At 52.0% G+C, this 15,549-nt stretch overlaps 1 long non-coding RNA gene across 1 annotated transcript; it reads left to right on the plus strand.

Annotated features, from left to right (window-relative positions):
- Positions 1–6,298: 6,298 nt before the first annotated feature.
- LOC121037516 (uncharacterized) lies at positions 6,299–9,884 on the plus strand. The gene is made up of 2 exons (XR_005793801.1): positions 6,299–6,571; positions 9,522–9,884. It is a non-coding gene; the product is annotated as an uncharacterized LOC121037516 (long non-coding RNA).
- Positions 9,885–15,549: the final 5,665 nt, after the last annotated feature.

Here is a 15,549-nt window from a genome sequence, read left to right on the forward strand (position 1 = left end):
AGTGGGAGCAATGACCCCGAGGGGCCCTGGCATCGGGACTGGGGTCGTGAGGCAGGGAGCCAGGGAGCCTCCCCCTTTTATTTATTCCCCAGATACGTTCAAATCAGCTAAAGCACAACATTTCCTGGGCCTCTTTCAACTGGGGGATACCCTGAGACAGATATGTCAATGAGAGAAGCAGGTATCTGAAAAGGGACGTCTGGAAAGCTCATTTCCCTTCTTTAGACACCGCCCCCTCCCCCTTGCCACTTCCTTGACCTCGAGGAGCACAGACTTGACCCCACACACCAAAGATGGTGGAACAGGAGGAAGGTCAGACACTGCTAGCTTCATGCAGCCACTGCACCACCCTTGGGTTTTCTCTTTCTGGAAAAAGTGTTGATTGAGAAAAATAAATTAATGTCCACCTAGGCAGATGTTCTTTGGATATTACATGACACCGTTGCAAAAGCAAACCCTACTCCTGGGTCGGCGGCCCCCGCAATTTACAGGATTACAGGATCCCCCCACCTTTGCTGGTCTCCCCTCCCCTCCTGGAGCTCAGCTTCCCTCCCCAAGCCCTCTCCAGCTGCCAAGGCCCTGCTCCAGGCCCAGCTCCAACAGGAGGTGGCCCCTCTGCAGACACCGAGGCCTCAGGCCATCTCATTCCTACCCCACCTGAGACCTTGGGCCGTGACCTGCCACCCCACCTCCAAGACCACTCCACGCTAATGTCCTATCTCTTCAAGCAGAGCCCGGATGTTAGACTCATAGATCCTTGGATGTCAGGTAACAGCCACGCAGTTTATCTGGGAACGAGGGGTTTCAACATGGCATATTATGATGGAGAACATTGAGGGCAAACCGGGATGATCGGTTCCCCAAAGATGTCAGGGCCACACGACTGGCATGTCTAGGTACCCAGCGAGCCAAAAGCAGAGCCCAGAGTGGTAGCTGGGGTGCCTACTGCTCTAGGGTCTTGCCTCTCCACAACCAAGGCCGAGGTTGGACCGGTGCCTGTCCTTTCTTCTTGCACTGTTCCCTCCTCTCCTGCCTCCCCCCAAAGCGCCCTTCATTTGCCCACCCAAATCACCTTTCTCAAAGATGGATCTAATGACCTGTCTCTCCCATTTAAAACAGTTTTGCTGGCTTATCTCCATCTGACATTCAAGACTCTTGTCTGCTGGCTCTAACCTGACCTTCAGACTCATCTACCACTTCTGCCCTCCTGCGGACCCTCCGCCTCCCCATGTTTCACCCTCAGCTCCCTGGAGCTTTCCCCTTTCTCAGAGCATGGGGGGGGGGTGCCCCTTCATAATCCTGAGCCTGTGCACATGCTCCGTCCCTGCCCCTTTCCTCTGCACCCCTGACTTTGTCAGCCTAGCTACTGCTGCCCCTCCTGCCTCTCCCTCAAGGCCCAGGCCATTTACCATCTCCTCTGTGGAGACTTCTCTGACCGCCCTTTCATAGGCCGAGTGCCTGGGCCATCTGGTGTTGTGACACTGGGCCCACTGCCTGTCCCTCTTTACTTACCTGGTACCAACACCAGACCTAGGTTCCTGAAGGGCTGTCAACGTCATGTCCCCAATACTTGACTGTATCTGCACATAGTTGGCTTACGGTCTGTTTGTTGAATGAATGGATGGATGGATGGATGAATGAATGACTTGGTTTCCTCCAAGCAGGGCATGCACTATCTTGATTAAACAGCCAATATTTTGCTGCCCCCCTCCACATTCCCTCATCAGCAGCACCTTGATTTCCTTCTGGAATGTGCCTCTTCCCCACTGTGTGTGGTCTCGGTGGAGGGGAATTCGAGGCTGCTGCCTCCCATTACAAAAGCCAGCTCCTCGTGTCTCCCAGCCCACTCCAGGGAGTAAGCACGTGTCCCGAGCGCTCTTCTGGGACTTTGCATCTGGAGTGAGTGACGCAGAGCGTCAGCCAGGCTTATTGGTTGCTGACAACAGAATTCAGCTTGGTCAGATCAAAGCAGTAGGGCGAGGTGGGGGGCGTGGGTTTACTCGAAAAGGGGTGAGGTAGTCCACAGATTGGCCGGGAGTGCCAGGAACAGGCACAGGGAAAGGCAAAGAGGCCAGGCCACAGCTGACCACAGCCGAAGCGTCCTCATGAAGCTAGTCCGATGAGGACACCGAGGCTGCATCACTGAGCGCAGGGGGCCACGCAGGGGGCACAGGTGGTGCCATTCTTACAGCAGTGCCCTGCAAGGGGACTTTGCTGCTACATTTGCTGCCCCCAATCTCCCGCTGCCAGCAGAGATACGCTTGGCCCCTGTTTCATGGCCTGGCTCGTTCCTAGCTCAATCTATGGGAGAGGGGCTTGGCAGCTGACCAACCCGGGCACGCACCCGGGCCCTAGCTGCAAAGGATGCTGGGACCGCACAGATCCGCAGTGGGAGGCTGACTCTGTCGCTTCCCCCCAAGACTTTGAAGGTAGGGAATTTGCCAAGTCTAAGAAGGAAGGGGTCATCACATGATGGGCAACAGAAAAGAATGACAAGAGCCACCAGGCCCAGGGACAGAGAAGAAGGTTGGAGGTCATGCATCTCAGCCGTGGTGGCATGGTACCCAGATGTTCCCCTCTACCAGGTGGTGGCTGTGGCTCCTAATTCGGGCCCTTGGGAGAGGCCTGGGCCCCCCCCCCCCCCCCCCCCGAGTCTGCTTCTCTGGGCTCCTGTCACTTCTGTGAGCTCCCGACATCCTGCCAATAAATTCCTTTTTGCTTAAGTTAACCAGTGTTAGTGTCTCCCGGCCGCAGCCAAGCAAGGCTAAGTGAAACCACATGTAAACACGAGTCCGCGCTGCTTGTAAAACACCAAGGCAGTCCCGATAAGGCCACAGGCCTTCTGACATCCCCCTCTCCAGCATGCTCCCCAGAGGGAACCACTGGTATGTGCTGGGTACGCCTGTCCCAGAGTTACTGGCCATGCTTCTGTACAAGAGTATGTGGCCCTCCTAAATACCTCCTGGAGATAATATTCTATTTCGTAGCGCCTACGATCTCTCCAATTGTAAGATGCGCCATTATTTTACGGGCTACCAAGAAGGAAAAAAAAAAAAATTTGCCAATGAAACATGTTAAGATCTATCCGTTGTAAACTGCATCGTGATTGCTGGTGTAAGATGTGAAAAATATGTGTGCATTAGAGTAGGGTAAATACGGTCACAGCAACAACTCACTTACCCCTTCCCACCTAGGCACTCAGGCAAGTACTTTGCTCATGCTTACTCAGTGAATCGTTTATTCCACGCAATCATTTCTTGAGGCCGAAATAGAATTAGCCATATTTTACAGGTGAGCAAACTGAGGTATAGAAAGGTTAGTTTATTTGCCCAAGGTTACCGGTCTAGTAAGCGGCGGGACCAGAATTCAGAGAGGTGCCAAATGTGGAGATTGCTGGCTTAACAGCCAATGCTACGGCGTTCTGCCAGTGAGTGCCTGTGCGGATGTGCGTGCGTGTGCGTGCGCCTGTGGGTCTACGTGTGCACACATGCGCATTGTGTGTGCCTATGTGGTTGTGTGTGTGTGTGCATGTGCACAGGTGTGTGTATTTTTTAGTTAGGGAGTATCACGTTGTATGTACCTTCTGCACCTTGCTTTGTTCATCCAGTACTCTCCTGATGACCTTCCTGTATCATTACATAGGTGTCTTGCTAATGGCTGAGATACAGACAAGGCCATAAGGCCTTCGCCATTCTCCTGTTGATGGGCATTAAGGCTGTTTCCATTTCTGGCTCTGTGCAACAAGGCTTTAACAAAGGTCCTTGAACAGGCGTCCACGAGCCCATGTGTGAGTGTTTCTCTTGGGTAGATAATAGTGGGATTGTTGCATCATAAGGTAGGTGCATTCTGAAGTTTAATAGATAAGCCACGCCCCCCCCACCAAAGCCACCCCCCTCGTTTGTACTCCCGCGAGCAACCACCTCCAACCAGGGGGTGCCTGCATGTGATTTATATCCTAAACTTTTCCTTCCCACCCTCAGGGGCAAGGGGCTGTCTCAGACCTCACCCTCCTTGGCATCCGAGGCATTTACACTGCTGACCTCCTCCTCACCCCCAAAATCGCGCCCTCCCTCGGCGTACAGAAAAATCCACCTCCTTGATTCTGCCGCTGTACATTGCACATCGCTGTCACCTGCTCCTCACTCTAGCTGGCTGGTGCCCGGCCTCACGGCCATGTTGCCTGAAAGTGAGCTGGCCCAGAGGAGGGGTGCTGGATGGTAAAAGGCATTCTGAGGCAGCAACAGAGGGCATCCGTTGTCAATGGAAAAAGTAAGGTTGCTGCAGAACTTCTCAGGGCCTTTATCGGCGGGCCAATGTGCAATGGCAATCTCCACTGAATGCAGGAGAACTACAGACGAGCAGCCCCGACCGGCTCTATGTACCAGACAGCAGGCGCGTGTGCTGAGCCAGCCAGGAACGTGAGCAGTTCAGGGCTCTCCTTCCTGCTTTCCACTGCAGCCCAGGCCCCCTGGGCTTCCACGGGACCCTGTCCTCTGCCCAGGTCTGCCTGTACCACATCCTACCCTCCACAATCCTCCCTGGGCAATGCAGAGGAAAGAGATTTGGCTAGGAGCAGAAGACTGGCCACCTGAAACCCTTGAACTGATTATTTAACTTTCACTGTTCCTCAATTCCCTCACCTGTAAAAGGGGGAGGGGGAATACAGTACCCACCTTAGGGGTTCTACTGTGGAGCTTAAGTGCCTTCATATGGAGAGTGAGAGCAGGTGGAAGGTGCTTCGTACAGCGAAGAAATAAGACCTTTCCAGACAGCAGAACTGGATTCCCAGTCTGTCCATCTCCCACCCTCTGTTTGTCCCTGACCACACGGCCCTCTTCCTCGGGATCCTATTTCCTCGTTCATTCCTGGAGGCAGATGAGCCACACCAGAAGGTTGGGTAAGTCCCTACCTTCAAGGGCCCCCAACCTGTGTCTTGCTCAGTGCTGAGTCTCCCAGAGCCCAGCGTGGAAACTACCACGGAGCACTGCCCAGTGAGTGTGGGGTGAGCTGGACTGAACCAGGGGTCCCTAGAAGGAGGAAGAAGCACTGACCTGACAGGTCAACAGGATAGTCACAGCACTAGGACAGACTCCAAGGGGGAGGGAGGGGTAGAGATGTGCCAGGCCAAGAGTCTACCTTGCATATGTTGAACGTTCAAGGATATTATTTAGATTGCTAGGAACCTAGGCAAGGAGGGAGCCCGGCAAGACGGGTAAGCGTTTGCACGGCTTGGGGAACAAAATTGGATATTGCAAGAAGGATATTCACAAAGCAGTCACAAGTGGAGAGAGCAAACCAGGGGGTAAGTTCTGGGTGGTGACAATTCAGGGTCTGCGTAGATGTCTGAGGATCTCCACTCTGCTCGGGGTGAGACAGACACAGCTTCCCTGCCAGGCATGTGCACAGATAAGATCTCTCCCCCGGTGAACAAAGCCAAGGTCTCCCACCCCACCCCCCTCCAAGCTTGAAAAGCCCTCGGTGGGCAGCACTGTGGGCTTAACCATTCCCTAGAGAAAGAGGGAGCCTCGACAGAGACAAATGAGACGCGACATCCTCCTCGCTCAGCCGCCCAGGAGACCCAGACACCCCTCACGCCCATTATGAGCTCCCCTCCTCTTCTCCCTCATTATCTTCGCCGGGGTGTCCTCGGGCCAAAATAACGCACCCAACCCCTGCCTGTACCTGGGTATCATTATGATGACTCCCACTTGAAATTATTTGTTTGTCTCTATTGATCTTGGTTCGACACTGGAAAAATGTATTCTTTGTAAGGCATTCCCAAGGGCTTAATTTGTCCATGTTGGAAGCCTTTTTTAATAGGATTCTGCCCCATTGTTTATTCTGAACATTGAGTTCCGAGAGCTGAGATTCAGCTCTTTTAATAGAAACTCATTACCGGGGTCCCTCTGCATCAGAAAGCTGATACTGGCACTGCAAGGAGGAGACAAATTAGGAGCCTACCCAGGACCCGTCTGATCAGAAGGCCCCTTGGGAGGCAGAGTCACCATCTAACGCCCGCCACCCCCTCCTGTTAGGGAGACCTGGGGGTGACAGCCACCAAGTTGGTCAGAGAGCCCACAGGCCCGTAGCCTACACTGGAGCTCACTGGCGACACGGACAGCCCCCTCTATCCCTGACCGCTTTTGGCTTTCAGAAGCTCTTCCTATCTTGAGTGGACCCTAGGCTCCTGGAGCAGGGTTTCTCAAAGTATGACCTCAGGTACCCCTGCATCAGAATCCCCTGGGGTGCTGATGTAAATTCAGGTTCTCAGGTCTCCTCCAGACAGACTTGCCTGCCATGTGGCCCCCACCTCTGGGAGCTCTCTGCTTTAGAGGACCTTCCTTGTGCCCAGGCCTGGCTGGGCTCCCAGCGCCATCAAGGTGAGGAATCCCAATATTGGGCCTGGTCCTGTGTGAATCCCGATTCCCATCTCTTCCTCTTTCGCAGAGACTATGTACCACTTCTGCCTTGAGCCCACAGCCTCCAAGGGTTGACCAGATGTCCTAAAGACCTCCAAGGACTGAAATCCTTGGGATCATCCCAGGGCCCCGTGGTTGGACCTCTGTAGCAGGTAGGCAGCCTAGCCAGTGAGTTGCTCCCAGGGACCAGCAAAGTATTTCTTTCATAAGATCACGTGAGATTGAGCCAGCAGAATAGAATGGTGCTCACGTGATTTTGGAGGGACTCGAAGTGTTTTGCCTCACCCACGAAACAAACAAACAAACAAACAGGCAGTCTTGGCCTGGGGCCCCTGCCTGCCTTGGGGCCAACCCTGCCCCCAGACTGACGACCTTAGAAGCATTGAGGACGAAGCCCAGGAATCTGTATTTTTGCAAACATCCCAAGGAATTCTGACACTCCCTGAAGTTGGGAAATCTACCGAAGTGCGGTGATAAAAAAGGGAAGAGAAGGGTTTTTAGAGTCACTCAGAACAGGGTTCAAGCTGTGGTTTGCAGCTAGCCAGCTGGGTGACTGTAGGCAAATTCCTCACCCTCTCTGGGTCCCACTTAGAGCTCATAAGGATTTTTGTTCCGGGATGGTTTCAAGAGGTCTTCTAGGGGCAAGGCAGCCTGCAAGCCATGCATATATAAGGCTGGCCCCACGCGTATGGCTTCCCCAGTTCCAAACCCACCATATGGCAGCAATCTAGGCAACGAGGCCTGGAATCAATCCGTCAGTCAGTCAACAAATATCTACTGAAACCCTACTATGTGCCAAGCACTGTGCTCAGCACTGGTGAGACCAAAGCAGACGTGGCCCGTCATCTCCATAGGGGAGGACAGATATTGAACAGATGAATGACAATTCATAATCATTATTCAGTTGCAGTGGAGATCGGTCCTACCTGAGGAAGAGCAGCGTGGTATGGAGAGCAGGGAACATCCCCACGCAGCCGTCCGAGGCAGGCAGGGAGGGCTCCTCTGAGGAGGTGGTCATTCCGCTGGGACCTAGAGGTGGGCTGGCCGGGCGAAGAGGTAGTTTCTGTTCTGCTTTCTGTGTTTCAGGGATGCTTTTTCCTGCCTATTATAGCTCTTTCTGGAGGGTAACTGAAGACGGTTGATTTGGTAGCTGCCCTACACAGAATCCGTTCGAACTCAGTGGGCTCGCAGTGGGCGGGCAGGCAGGCAGGAGGCATCACGCGGGCCTGACTGTGTGCCAGCCGCCGCCCGTGCCATCTCATCGGATGCCCACAGATGTGGATGCCCACAGTGGGCCTGTGTGTGGTTTCTATTTGTATCCCCTTTGAACAGATGAGGAAGACACCGAGGCTCGAAGAGGTTAACTTGTCACCTAAGTAAGGCCGCAAAGCTAATAAATGCTGGACCCAGGACCCAAGCCCGGGCAATGTGACCTATCGGGCCCCTGGGCTAAGGCCTCCACGCCCCTCCTGCGACACTGTCTTTAGAGCCCACTCAGGGGAATCGCCTCTTCCATGGAGAGAGGGACCCAGCACACTGGAAAGTGACCTAAGACAGAGTTCACTTGAATGCTTTGACGAGCAATAACCCAAGAGGGTTCGAGGGCGACAGAGCTGAGGTCCTGTCCCCACAGCATCCAGGATGACTTCAGGCCTCCGCAGCCCCGTTCTGCAAGATGAAGAGCTGAGAGCAGGAAAGTGGTGCTCCCAGTATGTGCCTCGCAGCTCTGGGCTCCCCCACACGTGCCCTGGGGTCGCCTTGGGTGGGTACAGGGCCATCCACTCCTGCCAGCCACCCCCAGATAAACACCGGGCCCCCCAGAAACAGCTGTTGGACGACAGTCTCTGTGGCCATGAGAGCCGCGACAAGCTTTCCTTTCTAGCATCCTCCTTAAGTCTGTCTATATTTGTGAAGCACACATCGTGCTCTGCATGGAGGATCCAGGCAGCTCCCTGCCCTTGAGGAGCCCCTAGGCCAGGGGAGGAGGCGTCCAGGGTCACTGCCCTGAGTAACTAGGTGTCATGGGTGGCAGGGTAGGTCCTTCCCAGCTTGGGCAGGAGCTCAGGAAAAGGCAGACGCCAAACTGACATTTGAACCCAGGATTCTTGGCACTCAGGGCCATGTTTTCTTCCCCCCCCCCCCACCCCCACCCGCATCAAGTAAATTGACTTAGGCATCAATAAAATGGCCATTTGCTCGTGTAAAAAGCTCCGGGTAGAGTCTCGGGAGGAGAGTGGGGTTACAGGGACAAAGGCCCAGGGAAGGCAGGAGTCGAGTCTTCTGACCAAGGCAGAGGATCAGGGAAGAATCCTCAGCCAAGATGGGTTTGAACAAGACTGTCTTGTTTAAGGGTCTGACTGTCATGGTCAAGGGTCTGCTGCTGAGGAAGGCAGGGTGTCGGGGTCTTCTACTTGTCTAGCATCGTACCAGTCCTCCCCCTCATGATCATTAATATTTATTGAGAACCCCGCCGCCCAGGAGGGTTGCAGCACAACCACAGGTAGCTCCCAAATCTCAGGGGCTTAACACAACAAAGCTTTGTTTCTTCCTCACACAGGACCCATCGCAGATCCCGGCAGGTCTGCGGGGTGGGTGACCACCACGTAGGGCCTCACCCACCCGGTTGACAGGTCCTCCGCCGCCCAAAGCTGCCCCGTCTGCAGCATGTGACCCACTCAGTCACCATGGCCGCAGGGAAGGTTGGAGAATGGAGCACTGGCTTTCACGACCTAGTTCAGAAGTGACACATGTCACTTCTGCTCAGATTCCGTTAGCCTGAACCCGGGACTTGGGCCACTCGGCCTCGAGGTGGAGTGAGACGGGAAGGACTGTCTTCCGTGTGGTTGGAAAAGCAAGAAGCAGTAGCTGGGCCCTAGCGATATCTACGAGTGCTGATTCTCTGCCAGGCATGGATCAAACACCTTACCCAGATTATGTCACTGACTCTGTACAGCAACTCTTGTTACTTGTTACATCGGGGGAAACTGAGGCCCAGAAACAATGAACAGAAAGAACCTACCCAAAGCCACCCAGCTAGGAAGGAAAGACTGATACTTCACGATCAAGGGGCTGGGACTTAATCCTCACTCTTCCTCCTCCTAGACTCTCAGAGGTTGTCGGTGCAACAGGACTTCAGAGACGGGCAACTTATCTTCAGCACGCAGTCCTTCAACTGGCCCAGTGAAGGCATCCGTGTCCTCTTGGCATTAGACAGATGGGGAGAGAGACACCATTCTTCCCAGTGGCCTGGGACGATCTCCAGCCTCCTGGGATGAGAAGTTACCAGACTAAAATATTTCCCCGTGAGGGAAGGAGGGAAGTGCATGGGATTGCAAGTCTGCCCTGAGTGGCTTCTGATGCGATGACAGAGAGAGCACGCGGGCTTCCTGGGAACTCTGCAGTTTGTTCAAGGACTCTTCAATCACAGACGCCAAGTGCAGGGAGCCATAAACAAGATCGCGACTATGGCCCAATCCGTGCGCTGGGGGGGGGTCCGAGATTTCCATTTCAGGGCAGGGGATATAATAAGTAACCATTGACTCGCATATCCAGGTTCATTGACTCGAAAGGTCATATATTGATGGACACAAAGCCAAGGTCAATATTTGATTTTGAGGAACCATAAATCTTGACATCCATGGAAAGAGGCCATCAGTGCAGGTGTTGCTGGGTAGGGACAGGGACACATTCACGACGAGGTAATCCTGCCTCCTCTGCGATGGGTTAAGGACGCCCCTGTGCAGAATATTGGGAAGGAGGCCTGGGTGTGGTTAGCAGTGTCAAGGTAGCTCTGGGTAGCCGCCTGCTTTGAAGAAAGTCCACAAAAAAGAGGAGCCGGGACTGCCAGAGTGCAGCCGTTTCTTGCCCCCGTTCACGCAGATGAAAAGAAATGCCCGCCCTGCACCTTCTCCCTGCTCCCTGTTCCTCCTCCCCGCCCGCGGTTGGGGTTTACTCCCACTCTTACTGAGACGGGAGGCGGATGGAATGTCCCCACATCTGCTCTCCACCCCCCTACTCCCTTCTCCTTCGGTGCCCTTTACATCATCTCCCCACGCGGACTCGGGTGCATTCCCAAAGAAAGGCATGCCAGTGGAACCAGAACTGAGGCAAAGATGTCAACATCTGCCCATTGCCGTCCCTGCTCCGGGCCCCGCCCCCACCTCAGCACCCCATTCACAGCAGGGCCACCCAGACCGCTTCCCATCCCCACACAGTCAGGCATCTCAGGCCCTTGTGAGGTTGCTTACGCGGCAGCCACTGCCAGAAATCTCCCTGCCCTCCCTCCCTCTGTCCATACACCTCCGCCCGGGGAGACCTCACGAATCCCCAAACGCCTCCTTGGACACTGTCTCCTTTGTGAAGCCCTCTGCACCTCCTCCGTCTGCCCCCGCAGCCACTCCGTCCCTGGTCTAACACCCGCTTCATCCCTTAAGCCGTTTTTTGCCTGAGTGGCCATTGGTTTTCATTTTCCCATGATTGAATTCTTGAAGGACGGGGCTGCTCCTTACTTCACTCTCCGTCCCCACTGCCTGACCGTGGCAAACGGTATGTTTGCAGAACGGATGGCTGAACAGCAGGAAGGACAAATACGCCAGGGAAGGGCCTCGGCATGGAGTCTGGGCGGGAGGAGGGAGGGGAGAGGGCGACCTGCAGGACGAGGCAGGGGAGAGGCAGTGAGCACGGGAGGCGGGGGTGCTGTGAAGCATCATCCTCTCTGGTTCCTCATCCTCACAGGCAGCTGCCCTGACGGTATTAATCAAGGCCCGAGTGCGTGGAAATATCAGTCCACTCTGTTCTATTCAAGTTCCCTGGAACTAAATTATGTTGTCAGGACTGGACAGAGCAGGAATGGAAAAGACCAGGCTGGATGACACGGGGCTGTTAAAAGGAGATGAATGAGCCCAGTGGTTTCCATTCAATTTTTCAAGGTTTCCCAAGGCAAGTCTGACAAATACCACCTTATAATTTCCAGGCACCCTGCACGGTCCCCTCCACAGACTCATTTTTTTTATTTCTGCCCGTCAGATTAGAAGGACAAGGGATCCTTCTTGCCGTCTTGCAAATGGGGCAATGGAGGAACTGGGGTGAGGGAAGCACTTTGACCAGGGTCAAGGTCGGGCCAAGGTCAGGGCATAAATCAGTGACAATCAGCAGGAGGATGTAGAACTCTGAGTTCAAAGAGGAGTGCCCTCTCCATCACCCCGCCTATCCAGCTTCATCTGCAAAATGGAGCTGGCCAGACCCGTCTCTCAGGGCTGCTACAAGGTGTCAGGGTGAAAATGCACCTGAAAACCCTTGAAACGGGAACAACGCTATTCATTCATTCATTCATTCATTCAACCGGCGTTTACAGAGTACGTGAGTACGTACCATGGGCCAAGCCATGTTAGTTCTTCTTGTTTAACGTCTACACTCATAAAGATATAGAAAGAGGCCGAGAACTAGAGACGGACACAGCTGGGTTTCATATCTGTCTTGCCACTTGGTAGCTGTGTGATATTGGGTCAGACGTGAGACTTCTCTGATCTTCTGCACAAGGCGACTGTCAGGACAAATCACTTCAAAGTAGGACAGCACCCAGCACAATCCCCTACTGGGGATAAGTTGTGAATAAGAACTGTTGCATCTGAATCTGCCCTCCCCCCAAAAAGCAGGCGACTCTTCCCTCTGTGCGGGAAGAGCATCCCTGCAAAATGGATGCGTGTGCCTGGCTTCCGGCTCCTCAGTGTGCTGCAGTCGAGCGCATCTCGCAGCCCAGTGGTGAGTGAGCCTCAGCTGTAAACAAAGGACTAATTAAATTAGCATAAATGATTTTATGTAAATTAAAGACCCACGTTATGACTGCTTACTGGTAGCAGCATCAAATCTTGCCACAGCACATGCTTGTTTAAAATTAATGTGCATAAATGCTCCAAATATCATATTATTAATAATGATAATAATGGTGATGAGGATGATGATAAAAAACACATTCTCTAACAGTGCCTCCTGGCTGGCTCTAAAATCTCAGCAGGGAGTGTGCTGAGTGTCACATTCCTCAGGGAAGCCGCCGGATTACGCAGCTCCTGCCCAGCCTCCCAGCTCGCACTTACGGTGCCATTTTGGTGTCTCCTATCGGGTTCGGCTAACCTCCGGCCTCTTCAGATCCTGTCCATCTTTCAAGGCTTACTCAAGGCCACTTCATCTATGAACAAGCCCAACCCACAGGAACTGCAGAGATCTTTCCTTCCTTTTGATCTTTTAAACATTTTCTCCCCAACAATCTTTCCATCTGTTGTCTCCTTGGATGCACCTCAAATCTGTCAGGTGGGTGGCAGGTATATTTACGATTCCCATTTTATAGATAGACTAATAGAAATCAGAGAACAGAAGTTCCCCAAGGTAACCTTGCTAGGAAATCACAAAGCTGAACTAAGCTTCCTATGGCTTGTGTGTGTGTGTATATATACATATATGTGTGTGTGTGTGTGTGTGTGTGTGTGTGTGTGTATGTGTGTATATATATATCTCCCTGAAATAAGAGGCCTAAATAAGAGGCTGGCATATAGCAGGTAATTAATGAACATTTTTAGGAGGGAAGATGTGAATGAACAAATGAGTGAATGGAAAGTTTGCAGAGTGCAGTCTTTATAATCCCTCAGTGTGATAATGGTCTTCCTGTTTCTTATTACCTATCCGGGAGTCGATCCATCAATGCCCCTGTAAATGTTTGAGGGACAGACCATACATCAGTAAGTACCCATCAAGTCTAAGTCCAAATATAGGCTCATCCGCGTTGCTGAAGAGAAGACATACCCAGACTTTCCCTAGCCCACAGAGCATTTTGCGAGAATTTTATTTATTTATTTATTTTTGTGAAACTTTTCATTTTTTTAAGTTTATTTTCAGAGAGAGAGCGAGAGAGGAAGTGGCAGAGAGAGAGAGAGAGAGAGAGAAAGAATCTCAAGCAGTCTCCATGTTGTCAGCACAGAGTCTGACATGGGGCTTAAACGCACAAGCCATGAGATCATAACCTGAGCCAAAATCAAGAGTCAGATGCTTAACTGACTGAGCCACGCATGTGTCCCAATTGTGAAGCTTTTAGAAAGGCATCCCAGCCTCCAACACAAGCAGGCTTGGTAGCTGAGCTAGAGTTCACTTCACCCTTTGGGCCAGGTACCAGCCATATGTGGTGGCTTTGCATTGATCAAGGACTTCAGAAGGTTAAGGGATTGGACATCACTGCCTCCCCACGAATTCCATGGCACTTATCTCCTCATGATAGCACTAGGCAGGGACTGTCTGCCTAGAAGGGTGTGTGTGAGTGTGTGTGAGTGTGTGTGTGTGTGTGTGTGTGTGTTCCACTAGGCTGTGAGATTTCTCAAGTACCAGACATCAAGGGTTGTGGGACAAATGCTGGTTTCTGAAACAGACCAACTTGGGTTGGAATTCTACCCCTATCAGCATCATGAATACACTTCTGGGGGCCCATGAACTTGGATGGAAAAAATGACACGCTTCGGTTACAAATGGAGGCAACAAGCCACAGTAGTATTTGCAATATCTGAGATTTTTGTCACCGGTAGAAATCACGGGTCTCTGCCTGTTCCATTAAAGTTGTTGTAGATGTTTCAAGATATTGAAGACAACGGGGGTCAGCAAACTTTTTCTGTAAAGGTCCAGAGAGTAAATATTTTAGGCATGATAGGCCTTTCTTTCTCTGTTACAACTACCACTCTGCTCTTGTCGCTCTAAAGCAGTCTTGGACAAGAGAACCTTGAAAGGGTGGGGCTGAGTTCAAATAAAACTTTATTTACAAAAACAAGTGATGATCCAGATGATAGTTTGCTGATTCCTGATATATGCAAGTCATTACTTTAAAGCTGCAATAGTTATTAAAATCTTGTTGTCTAAATTTAAATTTAAAAAATTGTTAATGTTTATTTATTTCTTGAGAGAGAGACAGACAGAGACAGAGCATGAGCAGGGGAGGAGCAGAGAGAGAGGGAGACACAGAATCTGAAGCGGGTTCCAGGCTCCGGGCTGTTAGCCCAGAGCCCGACGCGGGGCTCGAACCCACGGACCGTGAGATCATGACACTTAACTGACTGAGCCACTCGGGCGCCCTAGAATCTTGTTATTTAATGCCTCGATAAAGAGGCACATAAATTGCTATATCAGACTTTTAAAATGTTTGGAAAACTGCATTTCAATATCATTAGTTGCCCTTATGAACCCAGGCATTTTGTTTGACGCGTTTAAAAATGTATTCTGAGCTGGATTGCATAGACTTCACCAGGCTACCAGGGGGTCCTTGACCCGCTGAATGTGAAGGACCCTTGTTATTTAATTTCTCTCAGCTTTAGTTCCACCCCCCCCCACCCCGCACAGATTGGCAAAGCTAGTAATAATAATATCCATGGCAGAGGGTTTTGAAAGGACGTAAGGCCGTTTTGAATGTAGAACTAGCTTAACTAGAAAGTACTACAGAAATTTAAGATATGAACATTTTCATTTCTCCACTGGTGCCCACTACAGCCCCAGGTACTGAATCAATGTCTGTTGCCATCACGTGAGTTGAGCCAAGAGCCTGGCATCCGTCTCTCCAGAAAGATCCTTGAACAATATGAGAGAGAGAGAGAGAAAGGGACAGAGAGACTGGAGAATGCTGGCGGCTCTGAGCATTATTTCACAATTGTCTATGCAAAAGTCCTACCCATCACGTCTATTTAGAAGTTGCACTGGGGATATAAACAGGAGGGGGGGGGGGAGATGGCGAGTTTCGAGCAGACACTTCCTGCTGACGAGGCAGGTTTTAAGAGCACTACTTGCGCAGTTTGTGAAAGCACATGAACCTTGAAATAGAAATATGGACCTCTTAATTCATCTCTCCCTTATTTGATAAAGTATAAAGTAAATGAATGCAGAACATTTTCCCTTTAATTACACAAGGAGAAATGGGTAGGGGTGCGCGGCAGGGGGAGCAGAGGATGGCGGGCCAGAGGCCACGGGGAAGCCCTGTGCTACCACAGCCATCGCATTGCGCGGAGGCTACGTTGCGGCTTTGCTGAGATTTCGGTCGCGGGGAAAGAGGTTGGAGCTACGGGTCACGATCAGATCTACCCCAGGGCCAAGTGCCTTCCAACTGGGA

Source organism: Herpailurus yagouaroundi, unplaced genomic scaffold (genome assembly GCF_014898765.1).
Source record: "Herpailurus yagouaroundi ecotype Mexico unplaced genomic scaffold, PumYag 163, whole genome shotgun sequence".
Taxonomy (NCBI): Eukaryota; Metazoa; Chordata; class Mammalia; order Carnivora; family Felidae; genus Herpailurus; species Herpailurus yagouaroundi.